Genomic DNA, 22,870 nt, shown 5'->3' with positions numbered 1-22,870 from the left:
AATGGATTGTGGAGTGACAGAATCTACAAAAAGATGGAGTGAAACAGTTTTCCAGCTTAAGATAACTTAGAAGGACTTAATAAAATGTCTGTCTCAGTTGGGTAAAAGGAGAGTGCAGCCTAGCACAGTGTCTAGGGCAAGCCAGTGGGAGGCTCTTAGCCACAGAACAGATGAGGAACTGAGGCGCAGTCTAGTGGCACAGCAGGTCAGCTGCGAGGCCTCTAGTCTCAGTGCAGAAAACAAACTGCTAGCCTGGAAAATCCCTGGCATAACAGGCATGAGGAGACCAGGTGACCCCAGTACAGCAGGCAAGATGGCAGCACTTGAGGCCCCAGGCCAGAAAGCCAGTGACCAGGCCTCTGACTGCCAGCACAAGAAGCTTGGGACTTTGCCCAAGGAGCAGGGCTTTAATTTAAAAATCACAAAAAGGCTAAAAACTGAGTAAAAAATCAAAAAGAGCCCAGACCAAAGAAAGCTACTATGGTGACAGGGAAGATCAAAACACAAACTCAGAAGAAGACAACAATGTCAGAATACCTACACGTGAAGCCATGAAGGGGAAGATAAATTGTTCTCAAGACCAAAGGGCCTTCTTAATAGAGCTCAAAAAGTATTTTAAAAATCAAATAAGAAAGGTAGAAGAAAAATGGGAAGAAAAATGGGAGTTATTCAAGAGAGAGTCAATAGCTTTGAAAAGGAAGGACAAAACTCAAGAAAGCAATTCCTTAAAAATTACAATGGCCAAATGGAAAAAAGATAACAATTCCTTAAAAACTGAAATTGGTCAATTGGAAAAGGAGAAAGAAACAAGAGCTAACTGAAGAATGCCTTAAAAATCAGAATTGGAAAAGTGGAAGTTCATGACTCTATGAGACATCTAGAATCAGTCAAAATCAAAAGAATGAAAATATAGAAGAAAATTTAAAATGACTCATTGAAAACATAGCTGACCTCCAAAAATAGGTCCAGAACAGATGATTTAAGAATTATTGGATAGTCTAGAAGCCATTATATAAAAAAAAAGAACCTGGACAGCATCTTTCAATAAATTATCAAGGAAAACTGCCTTGACATCCTAGACAAGAGGGCAAAAAAGTCATTGGGAATCCACCTCTGAGATTGATCCCCAAATGAAAACCACAAGGTGTAATGTAGTCAAATTAAAGAATTACTATTGGTCAAGGAGAAAATATTGCAAGCATCCACAAAGTAATAATTCAAATATCAAGGACCCACAGGACTTAGAAGTTTCTACATTAAAGTATCAAAGGGCTTGAAATATGATATTCTGGAAGGCAAAGGATCTTAGATTACAACCAAGAATGCAGCAAAATTAAGCATAATCTTTCAGGGGTAAAAGATTGCTATTCTGTGAAATAGGAGACAGAAATTTTCCTGATGAAAAGACCAGAGCTGAACAGAGAATTGACTCTTCAAATACAAGACTGAAGAGAAGCATAAAAAGGTAAACAGGAAAGAGTAAAAAATGCTATTAAATAAGAATAAACTGTTTACATCCCTACACAGGAAGATGGTACTTGTAACTCTGGAGAACTGTATCTTTATTAAGGCAGTTAGAAGGAGTATACAGAGATAGAGGTTGACTTTTATGTGATACATAAAAAAACTAAAAGGTGAAAAAAAGAATGGTATTGGAGAAAAGGAAAGGGGGAAGCAGAAATGGGGTCAATTACATCACATGAAGAGACACAAAAGATTTATTACAGTAGAGGGAAAAAAGGGAGGGGGGAGTAAGCATTGTTTAAACCTTACTCTCATCAGATTTGGCTAAAAGAGGGAATAATATATACACTCAGTTGGGTATAGAAACTTATCTTACCCTGTAGGGAAGTAGGAAATGCAAGGGAAAAGAAAAGGGGGGTGCAGATAGAAGGAAGAGCAGAAGGAGGATGGGGAAGGGGAAAGAAGACAAAACACTGTTGAGGAGGAAAAGGGTGAAAGGAGAAAAAATATAAAAAGAGAGAAAAATAAGATGGAGGGAGATAGTTACCCGTCATAACTCTGAGTGTGAATGGAACGAACTCTCCCATAAAATGGAAGTGGACAGAAGAGTGGATTAAAAATCCAACTCTTATAGCATGTTGTTTAGAAGAAACACATTTGAAGCAGAGAGATACACACAGAGGTAAAAGGCTAAGAGTTGAATCCAGGTGAAGTAAAAAAAAAATCCAAGGTAACAATCCTGATCTCTGACAAAGCAAAAGCAAAGATGGATCTAATTAAAAGGATAAGGAATGAAACCACATCTTGCTAAAAGGTACCATAGACAATGAAGTAATATCAATACTAAACATATATGCACTAAGTGGTATAGCATCCAAATTCTTAAAGGAGGAGAGTTATAGGAAGAAATAGAAAACAAAACTATACCAGTGCAGTATCTCAGACTTCCCCTCTCAGAACTAGTAAATTTTAACACAAAATAAACAAGAAAGAAGTTAATGAGGTGAATGAATTTCAGAAAAGTTAGATGTGATAGACTTCTGGATAAAAGTGAATTGGGATAAAAAGAAATATGCCTTTTCTCATGTATTAGGACATAAAAACCTCTCAATCAAATGCAGAAAGGCAGAAATATTAAATGTATCCTTTTCAAATAATGATGCAATAGAAATTATGAATGATAAAGGGCTATGGAAAGAGAGATTAAAATTAATTGAAGCTAAACAATCTAATCCTAAAGAATGAATGTGTCAAAAAGCAAATCATAGAAATGATCAATAATTTCATCAAACAGAATGGCAAAAATGAGAAAACATACCAAAATTTATGAAATGCAGGCAAGGCAAATCTTAGGGGAAATTTTATATCTCTAAATGTTTACATGAATAAAATAGAGAAAAAAACAGATTAATGCATTGGGCATGTAACTAAAAAAGCTAGACAAAGAACAAATCAAAAGTCCCCGATTAAATGCCAAATTAGAAATTCTACAAATCAAAGGAAAGATTAACAAAATTTGCAGTAAGAAAACTATTGAATAAATAACTAAAACTGAGTTGGTTTTATGAAAAAAACACAATAAAACAGATAAACTTTGGTTAACTTGATTGAGAAAAAGAAAGAAAACAAACCAAATTACCAGTATCAAAAATGGAAAGGGCAAATTCACCACCAAGGAGGGGGAAATTAAAACAATCTTTAGGAGCTATTTTGCCCAGCTGTATGATAAATATGACAATCTAAGTGAAATGGATTAATATTTATAAAAGTATACATTGCCCAGATTAATAGGAAAGGAAATAAAATACTTAAATAATCCCATTTTATTTTATTTTATTTTTAAATTTATTTATTTATTTCACTTTTAGCATTCATTTTCACAAAATTTTGGGTTCCAAATTTTCTCCCTATTTCTCCCCTCCCTCCACTCCCAAACACCAAGCATTCTAATTTCCCCTATCACCAATCTGTCCTCTCTTCTAACATCCCTCCCTTCCCTTGTCCCCATCTTCTCTTTTGTCCTGTAGGGCAAGATAACTTTCTATACCCCATTACCTGTATTTCTTATTTCCTAGTAGCAAGAACAATACTCAACAGGTGTTCCTAAAACTTTGAGTTGCAACTTCTCTACATCCCTCCCTCCCCACACATTCACTTTGGGAAGGCAAGCAATTCAATATAGGCCATATCTGTGTAGTTTTGCAAATAACTTCCATAATAGTCATGTTGTATAAGACTAACTATATTTCCCTCCATCCTCTCCTCCCCCCCATTGCTTCTATTCTCTCTTTTGATCTTGTCCCTCCCCAAGAGTGTTGACTTCAAATTGTTCCCTCCTCCCACTGCCCTCCCTTGTATCCTCCCCCCTACCCTGCTTATCCCCTTCTCCCCCACTTTCCTGTATTGAAAGATAGGTTTTCATACCAAAATGAGTGCGCATTTTATTCCTTCCTTTAGTCGAATGTGATGAGGGTAGCTTCATGTTTTTCTCTCTCCTCCCCTCTTTTACCCTCCACTGAAAAGTCTTTTGCTTGCATCTTTTATGAGAGATAATTTGCCCCATTCCATTTCTCCCTTTTTCCTCCCAATATATTTCTCTCTCACCGCTTAATTTCATTTTTTTAAAGATATTATCCCATCCTATTCAATTCACTCTGTGCTCTGTGTCTCTCTGTGTGTGTGTGTGTGTATGTAATCCCACCCACTACCCAGATACTGAAGATTTTCAAGAGTTACAAATATTGTCTTTCCATGTAGGAATGTAAACAGTTCAACTTTAGTAAGTCCCTTATGACTTCTCTTTGCCATTTACCTTTTCATGTTTCTCTTCATTCTTGTGTTTGAAAGCCAAATTTTTTTTTCAGCACTGGTTTTTTCATCAAGAATGCTTGAAACTCCTCTATTTCTTTGAAAGACCATTTTTTCCCCTGAAGTATTATACTCAGTTTTGCTGCATAGGTGATTCTTGGTTTTAGTCCTAGTTCCTTTGACTTCCAGAATATCATATTCCACGCCCTTCGATCCCTTAATATAGAAGCTGCTAGATCTTGTGTTATCCTGATTGTATTTCCACAATACTTGAATTGTTTCTTTCTAGCTGCTTGCAATATTTTCTCCTTGACCAGGGAACTCTGGAATTTGGCCATAATGTTCCTAGGAGTTTCTCTTTTTGGATCTCTTTCCAGCAGTGAGCAGTGGATTCTTTCAATATTGATTTTGCCCTTGTTTCTAGAATATCAGGGCAGTTTTCCTTGATAATTTCATGAAAGATGATGTCTAGGCTCTTTTTCTGATCATGGCTTACAGGTTGTCCCATAATTTTTAAATTGTCTCTCCTGGATCTATTTTCCAGGTCAGTTGTTTTTCCAATGAGATATTTCACATGATCTTCCATTTTTTCATTCTTTTGGTTTTCTTTTGTGATTTCTTGGTTTCTCACAAAATCAGCCTCCATCTGTTCCATTCTAATTTTTAAAGAACTATTTTCTTCAGTGAGCTTTTGGACCTCCTTTTCCATTTGCCTAATTCTGCTTTTTAAAGCATTCTTCTCCTCATTGGCTTTTTGAACCTCTTTTGCCAATTGAGTTAGCCTATTTTTCAAGATGTTATTTTCTTTGGCATTTTTTGGGGTCTCCTTTAGCAGGGTGTTGACCTGCTTTTCATGCTTTTCTTGCATCTCTCTCATTTCTCTTCCCAGTTTTTTCTCCACCTCTCTAACTTGATTTTCAAAATCCTTTTTGAGCTCTTCCATGGCCTGAGCCCATTGAATATTTATTTTGGGTGTTTGGGAAACAGAAGCCTTGACTTCTATGTCTTTCCCTGATGGTAAGCATTGTTCTTCCTCATCTGAAAGGATGGGAGGAGATATCTGCTCACCAAGAAAGTAGCCTTCTATGGTCTTACTTTTTCCCCCTTTTTTGGGCATTTTCCCAACCAGTTACTTGACTTTTGGGTCCTTTGTCAAGAGTAGGATATGCTCTGGATATCTGTGAGATCTCAGTTCCTCCAAGGTGGCACAATCTGGATGCAGAGAGGTATTCTTGTGCCCAGAATCTTAGCATTTACCTCTCCACAGCCACCTGGCATCCAGTTCCACCAAGCCAGCACTGGGGGATGATTTTCAGATAAGCTGGATGGGCAGGGCTGCCATTCATTTTTTTTTTTTATTTTTTTTTTTAGGGCTGCCATTCAGCATGAGACAAAGACCAGCTTGGCCAGGTCCTCCACCCAGGGCTGAGGTAAGACTCAGCTCTTCAGTGGCCCCAGGGGTTTTTAAGCTCCAACAACAAGCGGTCTGTATGGGCTGCTGTGCACCCTCTGTGGCTGCTGCCTGCTGCCAGAGCTATGGGAAGGCCCTTCCCCCTTCCTGGCTAATTGATAAAACCCTGACACTGACCTTTGGCGCCTGTAGGTTGATGGATCTGAGGCCCCACTGCTTTGACTGGAGATTCTGTCCCCGAGGTGTCCTCCTCCCAGAGTCTTGTCACACCTGCACTGTGGCCAAGGCTAGGCTGGGCTCCTTGCTCCGTTCTGTGCCTGGCACAGCTGGCATTTCCCGTGGGCCTTTCAGGTCACCGTCGGCTGGAAATCTCCTCCACTCTGTTGTTCTCCACTTCTGCTGCTCCAGAATTTGTTGAGCGTCCCTCTCTACAGATATTTTGTGGGCTGTGTGGGGAGACCCTATGTAAGTGTGTCTTTCTAGTCCACCATCTTGGCTCCACCCCCCCAAATAACCCCATTTTAGAAAAAGAAATTGAACAAGCCATAAAGGAACTCCCTAAGGAAAAAAAACCTCCAGAGACAGATAAAAAATAATTCCAATAATATATAAACTATTTGGAAAAATAGGTGAAAATGAAGTCCTACCAAATTCCTTTTATGACACAAATATAGTGCTAATATTTAAAGCAGAAAGAGTCAAAATAAAGAAAATTATATTTCAATTTCCTTGAAGAATATTGGTGCAAAAATTTTAAAATAAAATGTTAGCAAAGAGCAATTTATCACAAGGATAATACACTATGACCAGGTGATATTTATATCAACAATGCAAGGTTCATTCAATGTTAGGAAAACTATCAGCATAATTGACCATATCAATTGCAAAACTAACAGAAATTATATGATTATCTCAATATATACAGAAAAAGCTTTTCACAAAATCCAACACCCATTCCTATTAAAAAACACTAGAGAGCATGGGAATAAATGTAGTTTTCCTTAAAATGATAAATATATCTATTTAAAACCACCAGCAATAATTATATGGAATGGGAATAAGCTAGTAGCTTTCCAAGTACAATCAAGGGTGAAACAAGTATGTCTATGACCACTACTATTATTATTTAACATGTACTAGAAATGTCAGCTTAAGCAATAAGAGAAGAAAAAGAAATGGAAGGAATTAGAATAGGGAATGAGGAAATAAAACTCTCTCTCTTTGCATATGGTATGATGATATACATAGAGAATCCTAGAGAATCAGCTAAAACAACTGCTAAAAAGAATTAACAACTTTAGCAAAGTTGCAAGACATAAAATAAACACACATAAATCATAAGTACTTCTATAGATTACCAACAAAGCCCAGGAGCAAGAGATAGATAAATTCCATTTACAATTACAGTTATTCCATTATTAAATATTTGGAAGTCTATCAGCCAAGGCAAACCCAAGAACACGATTACAAAACACTTTTCATATAAATAAAATCAGATCTAAATAATTGGAAAAATATCAGTTGCTCATGGATAGACTGAGTTAATATAATAAAAATGACAATTCTACCTAAATTGATTTACTTATTCAGTGCCATACCAATCAAACTACCAAAAATTATTTTATAGAGTAGAAAAAATAATAATAAAATTCATCTGGAAGAATGAAAGGCCAAGAATATCAAGGAAATTAATGAAAAAAATGCAAAGGAAGGTGACCTAGCCATATTAGATCTAAAGCTATATCATGAAGTGGCAATCATCATAACTATTTGATACTGACCAAGAAATAGAATGGTGGATCAGTAGAATAGGTTAGGAACACAAGACTCAGTAGCAAATAATTATAGTAATATACTGTTTGATAAACTCAAAGAGTCCAGTTTCTAGGATAAGAACTCACTATTTGATAAAAACTGCTGGGAAAACTGAAAACAGCATGGCAGAAACTAATTATAGACCAACACCTCACACTGTATACCAAGATGAGGTCCAAATGGTTATGTGATTTAGCAGTGAAGGGTAATACCATAAGCAAATAAGGAGAGCAAGGAATAGTTTACTGTCAAATCTATGAAGAAGGGAAGATTTTATGACTAAGCAAGAGATAAAGAACATTATGAAATGCAAAATGGATAATTTTGATTACATTAAGTTAAAAAGATTTTGCACAAACACAATCAATGTTACCAAGATTAGAAGGAATGCAGAAAGTGGGGAAACAGTTTTTTGGCAAGTGTTTCTGCTAAAGATCTCATCACTCAAATATACAGAGAACTGAATTAAATTTATAAGAATATAAGCCATTCACCAATTGATAAATGGTCAAAGGATATGTAGAAGCAATTTTCAGATGAAGAAATTAAAGCTATCTATAGTAAAATAAATATGGTCTAAATCACTATTGATTAGAGAAATGCAAATGAAAAAACTCAAGGGTATCACCTTACACCTATCAGACTGGCTAATCTGACAGAAAGGAAAATGAAAAATGTTGGAGAAGATGTGGGAAAATTGGAACACTAATGCATTGTTGTGGAGCTTTGAAGAGCAATTTGGAACTATGACCAAGAGGCAACCAAACTGCACATACCCATTGATCCAGCAATTCCCCTACTACATCTGTATCCCAAAGAGATCATACAAAGGGAAAAGAACTGAGTGGAACAGGTATATTTAATAAAGACCCCTCAGGGAGTAGAATAGGTATATTTAGTGAAAACCTCTCAGGGGCCCCTTGTATCAGCCCTGTTTGTATCACCCATCCCTGAGAAACCGAACCATAGAGATTCTGTTTTCTTAAAATTCTTTTTGTGCTACAAGATAGTCCTTGACAGAGAATGCCTTTACTCACTCCCTTATCTCCTTTCCTAGACATTACTCTGTGTTACATGACAGTCCTTGAACAGAAGTTGCTCACTCCCTTACCCCTACTTTTTCTAAAAATAGCTCTTGTACACTTATTCTTTGTTGCTGTGGTAGATTTTCCATGGATAAATTGTACCCTCAAGGCTCAGACAATGGGCTAAGAGGAAGGGGGCTAGGGTGGGGGTATTGTGGTCAGGATCTATAAAAACTGCTGTGCAGGGCACATCCTTGCTTTCCTCAGCAATCAGCATCTTGATAGTAGGTGGAAGTGCCCTTTCTCAAGAAAGCTGAATAAATATCTTTCCTTTTTACTCCTTTGGTCAAGATTCTAATTTTATTAAGGGGGTCATCCCACACAGTTTTGGTGTGTTGACAGGGAAACTCCCCTTTTCCTTGGAATTTCTCTGGTACCAACTTGGGGGCAGGTGCCATGCCAGCTTTCCTGGTGGCTCATGAGCCTGGTTCCCAGGGAATCCTCCTTGAGAAGGGAAAGTCCTGAAGAGAGTTCTTGACCCAGTAAAAAGGAAACAGTGGAGCTCCAGGGGTAACAAAGAGGTCATCAAGGCCACCAGATCAAAGTGAAACCAACTTGGTGTCATGAGTTAGTGTGCACAATGGCCCCCCCTCCCCCTATCCAGGCAAGCAAGATCTGTGAGACTTGGCACCACAAGTGGTTAGAGTCCATAAGGCTTGTCTAGCTAAGACCAATGAGCTCCTGGATTTGCCTCTCACCTAAAAGGTTAGAGTCAGTAAGGTTTGGGTAAGTGTAGTTTAGCCTCCTAAGTGGTTAGAGTCCATAAGGTTTGGGTAGGTGTAATCCTAAGCAATTCGAGTCTGCAAGGGCTGTTTAATCTCCCACTTAAGTGGTTAGAGTCCATAAAGATGGGGAAGACTAATTCTAAGGAAAGTGGTGGCGAATTACCTCATATGGCAACTGATAGTCCTCTTGGGTCAAAACTTAGTAATTGGAATGAACTACCAAAATATTAGGGAAAAGATGAGAAGAAGATGATTAAGTATTGTTTAGTCTGAGCAGGCACTCAGCTTGGAGGAAATGTCTTCTGGCCAAAGTATGGATTCTCCAACGACTGGGTTTGCCAAAAATTTAAACCTATATGTACACTCCTATTTTGTTAAATGCCTTGTCTATATATGTTGTGTTGATATTTCTGTGTCTCTGTTTTATTTGACATTTTATAAGGTTGTAAATTTATCCAGTCAGCCAGTAAGAACAGAAAATCTGAGCTGGACTGTCCTTGACAGAGGGACAGGGATGGAGGGAATTTATCCTTTTTTCTCAGACCAAAGAAAGGCAGGCTAACCAGCATTTAATCATTTCCTGCCTCGCCCAAAGGAGAAATTTTTGTGTAATGGAACACAACAGAAAGGTAATTGAATTCACTCTGGTCATCTTTGGAACTGTGAATAGGTGATATGTGTCACTCTTAATTTAATGTTTCAGATAGGTGAGAATTTATTAAAGTCTGGTGGAAGTAAGTGGTGGATTAGCCAAAAAATCTGAAACAGGCAACTTAGAAGAAGGTCTGAGAGTTTTGAATTTAGGTTTAATTAGGTCTTGAAGCTAAAGTTGATACTTTATGTTCAAATTAAGTCAATATATCTGATACTAGACAAGGGTTTTAAAGCGATAAAAATAAATGAATAATAAGAAGAGGTTTTTTTTTAAGTGATCACTTTAGGATAAAGAAAAGGGTTTCATTCTATTTTATCTTTTTAAGGAGGGGAAGAAATGTGGCTTTCTTGGTATGCAAATTGTTAGACATTTAACTCCCTCTAGTTTTTAAGGTTTGAGGTAGGACAAAATTGTTAGGCATTTTATTTTTATTTGGAATATAAAGGAGAATAAAGGTAGTCTGAATAAAAGCAGAAAAGAAAAAAATGATATAAAGAAAAATGGGAGATGGGGCAAAAATAGGCTCATGTGCTTTCAGCCACTCTCTTCCCCATATCAGTTCAGAAGATTTGGGTATGTGGAGAAAATGAAAATTTGTAATTTGATTGGAAAACTGACAGACAGTTATTGTGATTGGTAATTGTTACAATTCAATGAATTATTAAGTTTCCAAGTTCCCTTCTTGGAGGGTAAGTCAAGCCCACCTAGTTAACATTGGTTCAGAATTAGTAAGATCTCTTTTACCAAGGCTAAAGCCAGTTGACTTAAGCACATTTTAGGTTAACATAATTTTAAACTTTTTCAGAAAAGAAGAAAGGTTATTTAGATTGAATTTAAATAAAAAGTAATAACTTATGACTTATCTTATCTTATGATTAAAATGTAAAGGAAAGTTGTATAATCTGAGTAACGGAATTGAGAGATTTGGAAAGGTGAATAAAGATTTGATTGAAAATATGGAAGGCAGATAATATTTGGGAATAAATGGGGGTTATTTAAACCCCTCTTGTCCCTAGATAGTTGTCCTGGACCTGTTGTGTCAATTTCAGATGGCATCAGTAAGTGGTGAGGGTGTAAGGGAGTATTTTAAGGAGACAGAAAAATCATGTAACTTGATTCGATAATTAATAACACAAATTGGAGATGATTCTATCTGGTCAGGTGATAGAGTGTGCACACATGGTGGTACAAAGATGAATTACTGTGCAAAGTGATGTGGAAATGCACTCACCTGAATGGGTTAATGATTATTTTTTTTTTAAGTTTTAAGTAAACTTAAATAGTTTTAAATTTTTAAAGTAAATCTAAGTGTTGTTATATTAGGAATGGCATTATTAAATTAATAATGAATTGGTTAAAATAAGCTGTTATGAATTCTATGTAAGAGTTTCTGTGTTGTAGAATTCATATTGAGAAAATGAGGATCCTTAAAAGAATACATATTTGTTTTATATATGGGTGTGATTTTCAAGCCTGTTCCACCTGAGGATCTATTAAGTATGTTAAAAAGTTTATTTCTGATGTTAAGAAGGATGTTTTAACTAAAATTGTTTTTGCTATGAATCAAGCATTTACAAAGATATGTTTATAAAAAGAAGCTTATGGGCAACTATGAAAAGGCTTTGGTTTTTAGATCTTTTGCAATTTTTGCCAATTAGGTTCATGAGAGTCTTGTGATAAATTGTAAACGTTCTTAAAAGAGGAAGATATTTATTTTTGTATGAAGAAATGCTTTATAAAATCTTTGCATGATTTTTGGAAGCCCTACCCAATTTGTATTTGTGAGTTAATTTCTTCAGTTCTCAAAAGTTCATCTTTTAGAAAATTGGGAAAAATTTAGTTTCTCTAAAGAACATAAAAAGAAAAAGTTCATGTTCTTTTGCAACACTATTTGACCTCAGTATCACCTAGAGGGCCACAAAGCATGGCCCATTTTTGGGACTTTAAAAATAAATACTCTCTTACAGTTAAAATTGTACTGTGAGCCTAGAGGGAAAATAGGTAGAAGTTTCCTACGTAATGATCCTTGTCAAGCTCTCAGAACCCTGTTCTCAGGAGAGATTGTGAGATGCTCATAGTTAGAACTTCCCTCCCAAAAGAGCAATGGGGGTCAACTGACTTTGGCCTTCTCTCCTTCCCCCAACCCAGCTGAGGTATAACACTCTGTAGCCCTTCCTCCTGAGGCAACACCCATTTAGACCTCAGGCCCTGCTCCCATGGCACTCTCTTGACCATTTCCCCTTTGACCCATACTCTTCCTCAGTGGATTTTTCCCCATGGCACCCTGATACCTTGACCTTGCAGTCTAATCTGGTCCACACAGCATTCCCCATCCCCTCCCTCACCAAAGTGGGACTTCCTATCCCCACAGGGCCCTCAGGGCTTTTTTCCGTGATGGAAGTGCCTGCTTCTAGTGAAAAAATTACAGCCTGAATATATCTAGGTTCAGCACATAGCCACAGCTGTGGATAGAGGGTGAAGGGGAATGAGTCAGGATGGAGAAGCCAGCCAGTTGCTGTCTGCAATTGGTAAGACTGCCCATCTTGACATGAAAATGCAGTTGATGTCATCTGAAGTTTATTGTTCATGTTTACAGCTAAAACAATTTGGCTATCACTTATGAAAATTGTAAGTTTGCTGTTTATAGTTCTAATGCTAAAACCTAAAGCTATTATACTGTGTGTGTATATGTGGAAAGGAGCAGTCCTAAGACTAGTCAAAAAGTACAGCCCCAGCAACTGAGGAGATTGTATAAAGAAAACTTGCTTTGGTGAGAATTTGAATATGTAAAGAAATGATCTCCAGTGACTGATTATTTCTGAGTCTGGTTATAAAGTGGAGTTGATATCTAATTGGGTTCTTACTTTTCATCTTTATGACATTTCTATAATCAAAGCAGATAGTTTAAGATGCAAGCACAAGGCAAATAGTGGAATCTTGTTGTTTCGAATTAATTGGGTAGATGGGTACTCTGGTGTGAATGGGACATTCTTTCTGAATGTTATAGAAATAATTAGATAAAAGAAAGAAAATCAAAGTATAAATATAGTTGTATCATTGTTCCACAGAGCAAGACTGGAATTTAAAGTTAACTGTAATTGTATGGAATTGTTGAGGTTGTGATTGTTCGCGACCCAAAAATAGTGACATGTTGAGTCCTGCTCAAATGAATTCAACCCAAGGTTTCTTTCAGCTAAAGAAGTTTGTTATCTTACCTACAGAGGGACTGAGGAAGGAGTCTGGGGGTGGCCCCAGGTGTTCTGGGGGTTCCAGGGATGGTCTTGATTGGAGTAGCCAGCAACCTGGAGATTTGGATTGATAGGATCAAAGATGGGAAATAAAACAGAGATTTGGGTATAATTATGAGGAAGAATTTATGGGCCTCTAGAGAGCCAGATCAAATAGAGAAATCTAAAGAGCTTTCAATGTGAGGTTTTTCCAGGGCTCTTTTAGACAAATGGGACTAAAACTCCTTTGGAGTAAGGGACAAAGTCCCAACTTGGAATAAGGTCTTTACCTATTACAAAATGATGTAAAAGGAATTAACATTAAAATAATTGACTGAATCAGATTACTCAGACTAAATCAGAGACATCTTTAATTAGGGGAAAAGAATTTGTGCAGTTTCTTAGAGGCAGGTAACCTCTGGTAATATTTGGAATTAATGGAAAATTAAATGTTTCTGTTTGGATTTGAATTCATTACATGAACATAAGTTGAAATTAGTGTTTGAACTTACCATATGTGTAGCTTATTCTTTTAGGCTGTGTAGGGTTCAAGGTATAGGGAAGCTTGGGAAACAGATGTAAATTTAGAGCAATAACATGGTTTTAATGGTAAATTTGATTTTGATTGTTTTTTAATCAGGAATTAGAACTTGTATAGAAAGAAATGCAAGCTATTTAAGACTTGTTTTGAAAGATAGCAAGATAGTTCCTTAGCCAATGTGAAATTATAGTCATATCTGAAACTGATAATTAGGGCTTGCTATGTTAAGATTTTATGGGACTATTAACTGACTGTTCTTCTAAGTCCAGGTATGGATAGCAAGAAAGACCATCTGAACCATTGATCCATGATGCCAGTGAGTCTGTGAGATGCTGGTATAAACTGCAAAGGTAAGCTCATGGAAAGGTTGGGGAAACGACTGCTCAGCCTGAGCTGAGGTAGAATTTTCCTTACTCAATTTTCCCACTGACACCTGGCAGACTTTAAGCCTGGCTGGATGCCAGGTGACAATCTACTTCTGCTTGGGATTGACATGAAGTTAGGGAGATGTTTCCCTGAAATTTCCCTACTCTTAATGGGAATTTCCTATAATCAAAAGTTTTGCAGCATTATACCAGAGCTATTAAATAGTAGATTATTAGTAGGGGAATATTTGAAGTTAAGTTAAAAAATTAAGCTATTAGGCTTAGGATTTTAGATGAGCAATAAGTTATAGTCCTTTAATTCTTAGTAATAGTATGGAGACAATCAGGTCAAGGGCTTGTGAAGTTAGCATACATAGTTATTATTTTGCCTCAGTTGGTTAATGTGAATTTCTTAAACATGACAAATGGTCAAAGTTACAATTTTGATTCTGTAAGGGTGATAAGTGTATAAAGCCATGGAATGGTCATCTAAAATGTTATTGTATTAAGGTCCATTTTGTAGGAGAGTGGACATCTGGATTTCTACAAGAAGGAGAAGGAAAGAAGATGCTGAGATGCTGTGCTGAAGATGGCTTGAAGAAGTATCACATGACCAGAAGTTGGAATTATTCTATGAAGTGATATGTGCTGTGTTAACAATGATTATTTAGTATATTTATGTAAGTACTGGAGCCTGTTATTGACTCCTCAGTGAAATCTCATGGAGAGGACTGCCCCCCCCCCCTTAATTTGTCAATGCATCAATCAGCCTCATACCTGAGTGAAGGGACCAGTGCTAACTCTGACCCAGTGGACTGTCATCACAAGATCCTGGAACCTTAAAATTTGAAGGAAGAGACAGATCCTTTTATGATGGAAAGGACTGTTGTGGGTTTATTGTTTTTGTTAGTTGTTATATCTTTTCTTTGTTTTGCTGCAGGTATTTTGAAGTATACCAGGAATGGTGTGGGAAGTTTTCAATTGAGAAATAAATATCTTTCCTTTTAAAAAAAATAGGAGGGATTGAGCAGAACAGGTATATTTAATGAAAACCTCTCAGGGGCCCCTTATATCATCCCCATTTGTCTCACTTGGCCCTGAGAAACAAAACAATAGAGATTCTGTTTTTCTGTTCTCTCTCTCTCTCTCTCTCTCTCTCTCTCTCTCTCTCTCTCTCTCTCTCTCTCTCTCGTACAACATAGAAAGTTTATATGTCAAGGTGGGAAGTTCAGAATAGGAATTTAGGATTCTTCAGTTCCTTATAAAGTTATCACTTCCACATCACACCTTTCTCCATAGAGGTTTCACTATATGACAGGTCAGCATAACACACAAAGACCAGTAGACAACACAGAAAAAGTTAAGAAACTTGGAAATGCATAAAATATATAATATTGTATAATACCAACATATTTTCTCTTTTAGTAACATGATAATTCAGACTTTTCTCTGATACAAAGGGAGGACCAAAAATTTAATTTTGATTTTTCCAAATTTCAAGGGTGCTGCATGCCTAAAACCCCATGATATGAAAGGGAAAAATGTACTAATGTTTACCTTTATTTTCATTCTTTTTAAAAATTTATTTATTTGTTCTAAGTTTTCAACAATCATTTCCACAAAAGTGTGAGTCCCAAACTTTCTCCCTATCTTTCCCCTTCCCCCACCCCAAAATGCTGAGCATTCTAATTATCCCTACCACCAATCTGCCTTCACTTCTAACATCCCTCCCTTTCCTCATCCCCATCTTCTCTCTTTTCTTATGGGGCAAGATAGATTTCTATACCGCATTACCTGCATTTCTTATTTCCCAGTTACATGTAAAAACTATTCTCAACATTCGTTCCTAAAACTTTGAGTTCCAACTTCTTTCCCTTCCTCCCTCCCCACCCATCCCCAATGAGAAGGCAAGCAATTCAATATAGACTATATATGTGTAGTTTTGCAAATGACTTCCATAATGGTCATGTTGTGTAAGACTATATTTCCCTCCATCATATCCTGCCCCCCATTTCTTCTATTCTCTCTTTTGACCTTGTCCCTCCCCAAGAATATTGGCTTCTAATTGCTCTCTCCTCCCATTGCCCTCCCTTTCATCATCCCCCCTTCTTATCCCTTTATCCCCCACTTTCCTGTATTGTAAGATAAGTTTTCATACCAAAATGAGTGTGCATCTTATTCCTTCTTTGAGTCAAATATGATGAGAGTAAGCTTCACGTTTTTCCCTCTCACCTCCCCCTTTTTTCCCTCCATTGAAAAGTCTTTTTCTTGCCTCTTTTATGGAGATAATTTGCCCCATTTCATTTCTCGTTTTCTCCTCCCAAAATATTCCTCTCTCAACCCTTAACTTTATTTTTTTAAGATGTGATCCCTTCCTATTCAACTCACCCTGCACACTCTGTCTCTCTCTGTCTCTGTCTCTCTCTCTATGTATGTATACACACACATGTGTGTGTTTGTTTGTGTGTATGTGTGTATAATCCCTCCAACTACACAGATACTGAAAAAAGTTCCAAGAGTTACAAATGTTGTCTTTCCATATAAGAATGTAAACAGTTCAACTTCAGTAAGTCCCTTATGATTTTTCTTTCCTGTTTACCTTTTCATGCTTCTTTTGATTCTTGTGCTTGAAAGTTAAATTTTTTTTTCAGCTCTGGTCTTTGCATCAAGAATGCTCAAAAGTCCTCTATTTCATTGAAAGATGATTTTTTCCCCTGAAGTATTATACTCAGTTTTTCTAGGTAGGTGATTTTTGGTTTTAATCCTAGTTCCTTTGACTTCTGGAATATCATATTCCACGCCCTTCAATCCCTTAATATAGAAGCTGCTAGATCTTGTGTTATCCTGATTATATTTCCACAATACTCAAATTCTTACTCTCTACCTGCTCGCAATATTTTCTCCTTGACCTGGGAACTCTGGAATTCAGCTACAATGTTCCTGGGAGTTTCTCTTTTTGGATCTCTTTCAGGAGGTGATCAGTGGATTCTTTCAATATTGATTTTGCCCTCTGCCTCTAGAATATCAGGGTAGTTTTCCTTGATAATTTCATGAAAGATGATGTCTAGGTTCTTTTTTTTGGTCATGGCTTTCAGGTAGCCCCATAATTTTTAAATTGTCTCTCCTGGATGTATTTTCCAGGTCAGTTGTTTTTCCAATGAGATATTTCACATTATCTCCCATTTTTCATTCTTTTGGTTTGTTTTGTGATTTCTTGGTTTCTCATGGTCATTAACCTCCATCTGCTCCATTCTAATTTTAAAAAAAACTATTTTCTTCAGTGAGTTTCTGAATCTCCTTTTCCATTTGGCTAATTCTGCTTTTTAAAGTATTCTTCTCCTCATTGGTTTTTTGAACCTCTTTTGCTAATTGAGTTAGCCTATTTTTCAAGGTGTTATTTTCTTCACCATTTTTTGGGGTCTCCTTTAGCAAGGTGTTGACTCGTTTTTCATGATTTTCTTGCATTGCTTTCATTTCTCTTCCCAATCTTTCCTTCAGCTCTCTTACTTGATTTTCAAAATCATTTTTGAGCGCTTCCACAGCATGAGACCATTCAATATTTATTTTGGATGTTTGGTATACAGAAGCCTCGACTTTTATGTCTTTCCCTGATGGTAAGGATTGTTCTCCCTCATCTGAAAGGATGGGAGAAGATATCTGTTCACCAAGAAAGTAACCTTCTATAGTCTTATTTTTTCCCTTTTTGGGCATTTTCCCATCCAGTTACTTGACTTTTGGGTCCTTTGTTAAGAGTAGGGTATACTCTGGAGATCTTTAAGATCTCAGTTCCTCCAAGGTGGCACAATGAAATGTGTATACTGGTTTGGGGACAACAAGAAACTTTTGTGCCCAGAATCTGTGAGTAGCAGTTTCTTCTCCACACCCACCTGACCTCCAGTTCCACCAAACCAGCACTGGGAGCTGAAATTCAACTAAGCTGCTCAATTCCCTCAGGGGCTTTGGTGGGGCAGTGATGCCATTCAATGTGAGATAAAGATCAGTTGCTTGATTCCCCCAGGAGCATTAGGTAGGGACAGGCTGCCCACACAGGGCTGAACTAAGAATCAACTGCTCAGTACCCCCAGGGGTTTTACGATCCAACAATGGATGCAGGCTGCTGTGGAAGCTGCTGCTGCATGTGGCTGGAGCAATGGGAAGACCCTGCTCCCTTCTCAGCCAGCTGAAAAAACCCTCTCACTGACCTTTGGCACCTGTGGGTTGAGGGATCTGCAAATTGCACTACTGCCACTGGGGATTCAGTCATCAAGGCCTGCTGTGGTCCTCCTTTGGGTGCTGTGCTATTTGGCCAAGGCTGGACTGGGCTCTGCTCCCCTTTCCCATGTGACAGACCTTTCCCATCAGCCTTTCAGGTCACCCTGGGCTGGAAATATCCTCCACTCCATTGTTCTGTAGCTTCTGCTGTGGTAGAATTTGTTGAGAGTCTTTCTTTACAGGTATTTTATAGGCTGTGGGGGAAGAGCTAGCATATGTGTGTCTTTCTACTCTGCCATCTTGGTTCTGCCCCTGAGATTCTGTTTTCTTAAAAATTCTTTATGTGCTACGAGATAGTTCTTGACAGAGACTGCCTTTACTCACTCTCTTATCTCCTTTCCTAGACATTACTCTATGTTACACCATAGCCCTTAAACAGAAGTTGCTCACTCTCTTACCCCCCCCCCCCACATTCTAAAAATTACTCTTGTACACTTATTCCTTGCTGCTGGAGTAGATTTTCCACAGGTACATTGTACCCTCAAGGCTCAGTCAATGGCTAAGAGGAAGGGGGTTAAGGTGGGGGTATTGTGATCAGGGTCTATAAAAATTGCTATGCAGGACACACCCTTGCCCTTCTCAGCCATCGCCATCTTGAGCACAGACAAGAGTGCCCATTCTCAAGAAAGCTGAATAAATATCTTTCCTTTTTACTCCTTTGGTCAAGACTCTAATTTTATTAAGGGAGGGGGCATCCCACACAGCACCCATATGCACAAAAATATTTAAAGCAGCTCTTTTTGTGGTGGCAAAGAATTGGAAACTGAGGGGATGCCCATGAAATGGGGAATGATGGAACAAGTAATGTGAATGTAATGGGATTCTATTATTATATAAGAAATGAGTAGGAAAATTTCAGATGATTTCCATGAACAGATGCTGAGTGAAGTGAGCAGAAACAAGGGGACACTGTACACAGTAACAGATCCATTGTGCAAAGATCCACTTTGATAGACTTAGCTCTTCTCAGCAATACAATGATTCAAGAAAATTCCAAAAGATTCATGATAGAAAATGTTATCCATATCCAGAGAAAGAACTATGGAGTTTGAATGCATATCAAAGTATGCTATTTTCACTTTTTTGTTGTTCTTTGTTTCTTTCTTGTGGGTTTTCTCTTTGTTTTGGTTCTTCTTTCCCAACATGACTAATGTGGAATTATGTTTAACATGACTGTACATGTGTAACCTATATCAGATTACTTGCTGTATTGTGGAGGAGAGGGAGGAAGAAAAACTTGGAATTTAAAATGTTACAAAAATGAATGTTGAAAACTATCTTTACATGTAATTGGAAAAAATAAATTGCTATTTATTGGGAAAAAAATAAAAATGAAGAAAAACATGGGAAAAATACCTTCATATGGATCCAAGCCACAGAGTTACTGCCTTTTGTCCTTTCAAATGAATTATTTCCCCCTCATTACCCTGAAACCCATACAAAATTTCCATAGAAATAGTGAAATGGCATGGATGTCATTGGGCAAATCTGTTCCAGACATGATTGGTCCAAATCCACAAATATGAAGAGTGCTAATCTAAAAAGAAATATCTTTTGATTTTTACAATTGTTTTGTTCTGCATGTACCAAACCTATTTGTCTTTCTTTGGAAAATGAAGTCTTCTACATGGATTTAATGGTTTCTGGATTGTATTTACTGTATACCCCACTCCCATCTGAATATCACCCAAAATTTGATTTCTATTAATAGCATATTCAGCAGTAACCTTTTTAAATAAATGTTTGAAAATTTTGTAGTAATTCATAAACTCCCTTCTTCGAGGAGGTGATTACTTTGTGTATTCACCATGCAAAAAGTCAAAAAAGTCATAATTCCATGCATAATCTAAGGTACTCTGGTTCTGTGGGAGTTGCAATTACATGTGCGCATTCAACTCAAGCTCACTGTTAGTCACCTTGGTCATAATATTAGCTCATTTGTGCATAGAACTTTCTGGAAGCAAAAAGTTTTCATGCACATCAGCAATTTGTTCTTCCCAACATTCTTGTTAAGTGGGCAGGGCAACTGTGCTTATCCCCATTTTACAGATTGGTAAACTGATGTTCTGAGGAGTGAAGCTGCTTCCTCATGTACTTACAGCAACTGAACACTGAGGGTATGTATCCAGCCTAGACCTTTTTATGCCAAGTCCAGGGATCTTTCCTTCACAATACTATTAGTGAAAGAACATGATAATCTTAAAGGGCAGATATTAAAACTGATCCTATACTTGTTTGTTTGTTTGTTTTTACTTTGTTTATGGGCTTATCTGAAAACCTCAAATAATCCTAATGTATAATGAAGGTGTCTGACTTTGGAGCAGCAGGAAAACTACCCAGCTACCCTGTCATGCATTTCAGTTCATCATCCTCTCTCAAACTCCTCTATGTCTTGAAGTAGGTTTGTAAGCCAAGTAAAGCTAAATGATCAGTTTGGTGAATCTATCTGATTTCAAGAATTATTTCCATGTGCACACTAAATGTGGAGGTAACCATAGCTTGTTTAGAGCCAGAACACCTGACTTAGAGCATTTAGAGTGCAAAATTTGATGGAATTCAACGCCTAGCTACAAGCCAACAGATCAAGGGCATTAACTTTGGGGCCCAGAGAGATAATAGCAGCTGTTCTGTGTTAGGCATCTAGCAGAAAAGTAAAAATAGGCCTTTTATCTGAACAGGAAAGAAGAAGAAATGGGAAGAAAACAAGCATTTATACGGAAGTTACTGTCAGACAACTGTGTTAAGTACTCTTTACAAATGTTATCTCAATCCTCACAATAACCCTTAGAGGTTAGTGTCATTATTATCCCCACTCTGTAGATGATGTGAAACTGAGGTAAACAGAGGTTAAGTGACTTGTCAAGGATCACACAGCTAGTAAGTGTCTAAGATTGGATGTTACCTAGGGTCTTCATAACTCCAAGCCCAGCAGTATGGCTACTGCACCATAATGTGCAGAATTACGTGTGGAGTGCTGGGCTTGACAGGGAAAAGACATGGACTCAAATTTGGACTTTTAACCATGCTAGCTATGTGACTGTAGTCATGTAATTGAGCTCTCTTCGTCTCAATTTTCTGTAAGATAGGGATGGTAATAACACTTTACCTACCTAATGGAGTTATGGTAAGGTTCCAATGAGATTAGAATGTAAAGACATATATGAAGACAGAAACAAAACAAAGATACAGAGAGTTAGAGAAACACGAACCTGTGATTTCCCATGATATGAGGAACAGCCAGTGTAGAAGTTCCTTCTATCACTAAAGCTCAGCCACTTGCTTGTAACTATTGGGAAAGACAAAAGCTAGAGTTACCATAGTAGGAAATGACTGTTTAACTACTTCTTTAAGTAGTTTATGTTTTAATATTTCAAACATCAACCTTCAGGGAAAGTATAATAGAAGCTATGGGTTATTGTTTCATGTTTTAAGTCTTCATTAATCTGTTTTATGGGTCTATTATATTTTAAGCGTTTCTTTTGTGTGGAGAAAACAAATAGCTGTCCTAGACCGAATCCACATTAAATATTGAATATATTTCTGACTCTTTTAAGGAAACCCTACCCATGAGTCAAACATAAGTAATGTGATTTTTTCCTAAAGTCTCAGGGTGGAAGGAGTAAAAAGGCAGAAAATATGACAAAGAACGTGATCTCTTACTATAGAGGCCAGGCTCCCCCAGGGCTGAATTCTATCCATGTGAGCCCATACCTAGAATTACTTAGTGAAAGAGGGTGTCCCTAACCCACTGGTCCAGTAGTATCGCAAGATGGTATGTAATGTAATGTGTTACATATGTATATATACATGTATATAACTATATACATATAAGTATTTCTACATAGTTACTTAACTATACTTGTGTGTGTTCATGTTGTCTCTTCCAGTAGAAGGGAGGGACCATTTAATTTCATCTTTACATTTTTGCTAGCTGGCACAATGCTGGATGGATGGTGAACACACAATAAGTGTTGGTTGATTGACCCTCATTTGTTAAATGAGGAAACTGAGGCTCAGGAAATTGATTAGGATTCACATAGCTACTGAATAGCAAAATTCAATCTCCAATCTATGATCCATGTCTTATGAATATGGATACAGGGCTCTTTTATATCATCACTACCACTTCCCTTTAGGCAATAAAATAGGGCACAGGAATGACATTTCCCCCCTTCTGTGCCTAGAAAAAGAAGAGAACCTTCTCTGTAAGACCATGCTTGGGTGCAATAACTCTATATCAAGCTCACATTTGATTACAGAACCCTGAAACAGGATGGGGAAGGCAGAAGAGCAAAGGTTGAGGTGGGGGGAAATAGCCAACAGAACCGCATAAGTAGCCAAAAAGCCCATGCCCCCAGGAGTTCTTGGTAATGCTCAAGTTCTGGAAAGAATGGGGAGGGAGTGGTAAAGGAAGATACTTCCCCTTTATTCCCTACCTTCTGTTGCTCTTCTGCTCTCCTCTTTTATTTTTATTTTTATCATAATATTTTTTTCCACAAAGA

General features: G+C 37.4%; 1 long non-coding RNA gene across 1 annotated transcript in view; it reads left to right on the top strand.

Moving 5' to 3' along the window:
* LOC140529832 (uncharacterized) overlaps window positions 1-20,640 on the top strand; it is a 31,712-nt gene extending 11,072 nt beyond the window's left edge. Inside the window, exons 2-4 of the long non-coding RNA XR_011975699.1 lie at window positions 5,644-5,702; window positions 5,876-14,081; window positions 14,607-20,640. This is a non-coding gene — a long non-coding RNA (uncharacterized lncRNA). The remainder of the gene's footprint in view (window positions 1-5,643; window positions 5,703-5,875; window positions 14,082-14,606) is intronic.
* Window positions 20,641-22,870: the final 2,230 nt, after the last annotated feature.

The sequence above is a fragment of the Notamacropus eugenii genome, chromosome 2 (assembly GCF_028372415.1).
Source record: "Notamacropus eugenii isolate mMacEug1 chromosome 2, mMacEug1.pri_v2, whole genome shotgun sequence".
NCBI classification, from domain to species: Eukaryota; Metazoa; Chordata; class Mammalia; order Diprotodontia; family Macropodidae; genus Notamacropus; species Notamacropus eugenii.
This window is presented reverse-complemented; position numbering and strand designations above follow the sequence as displayed.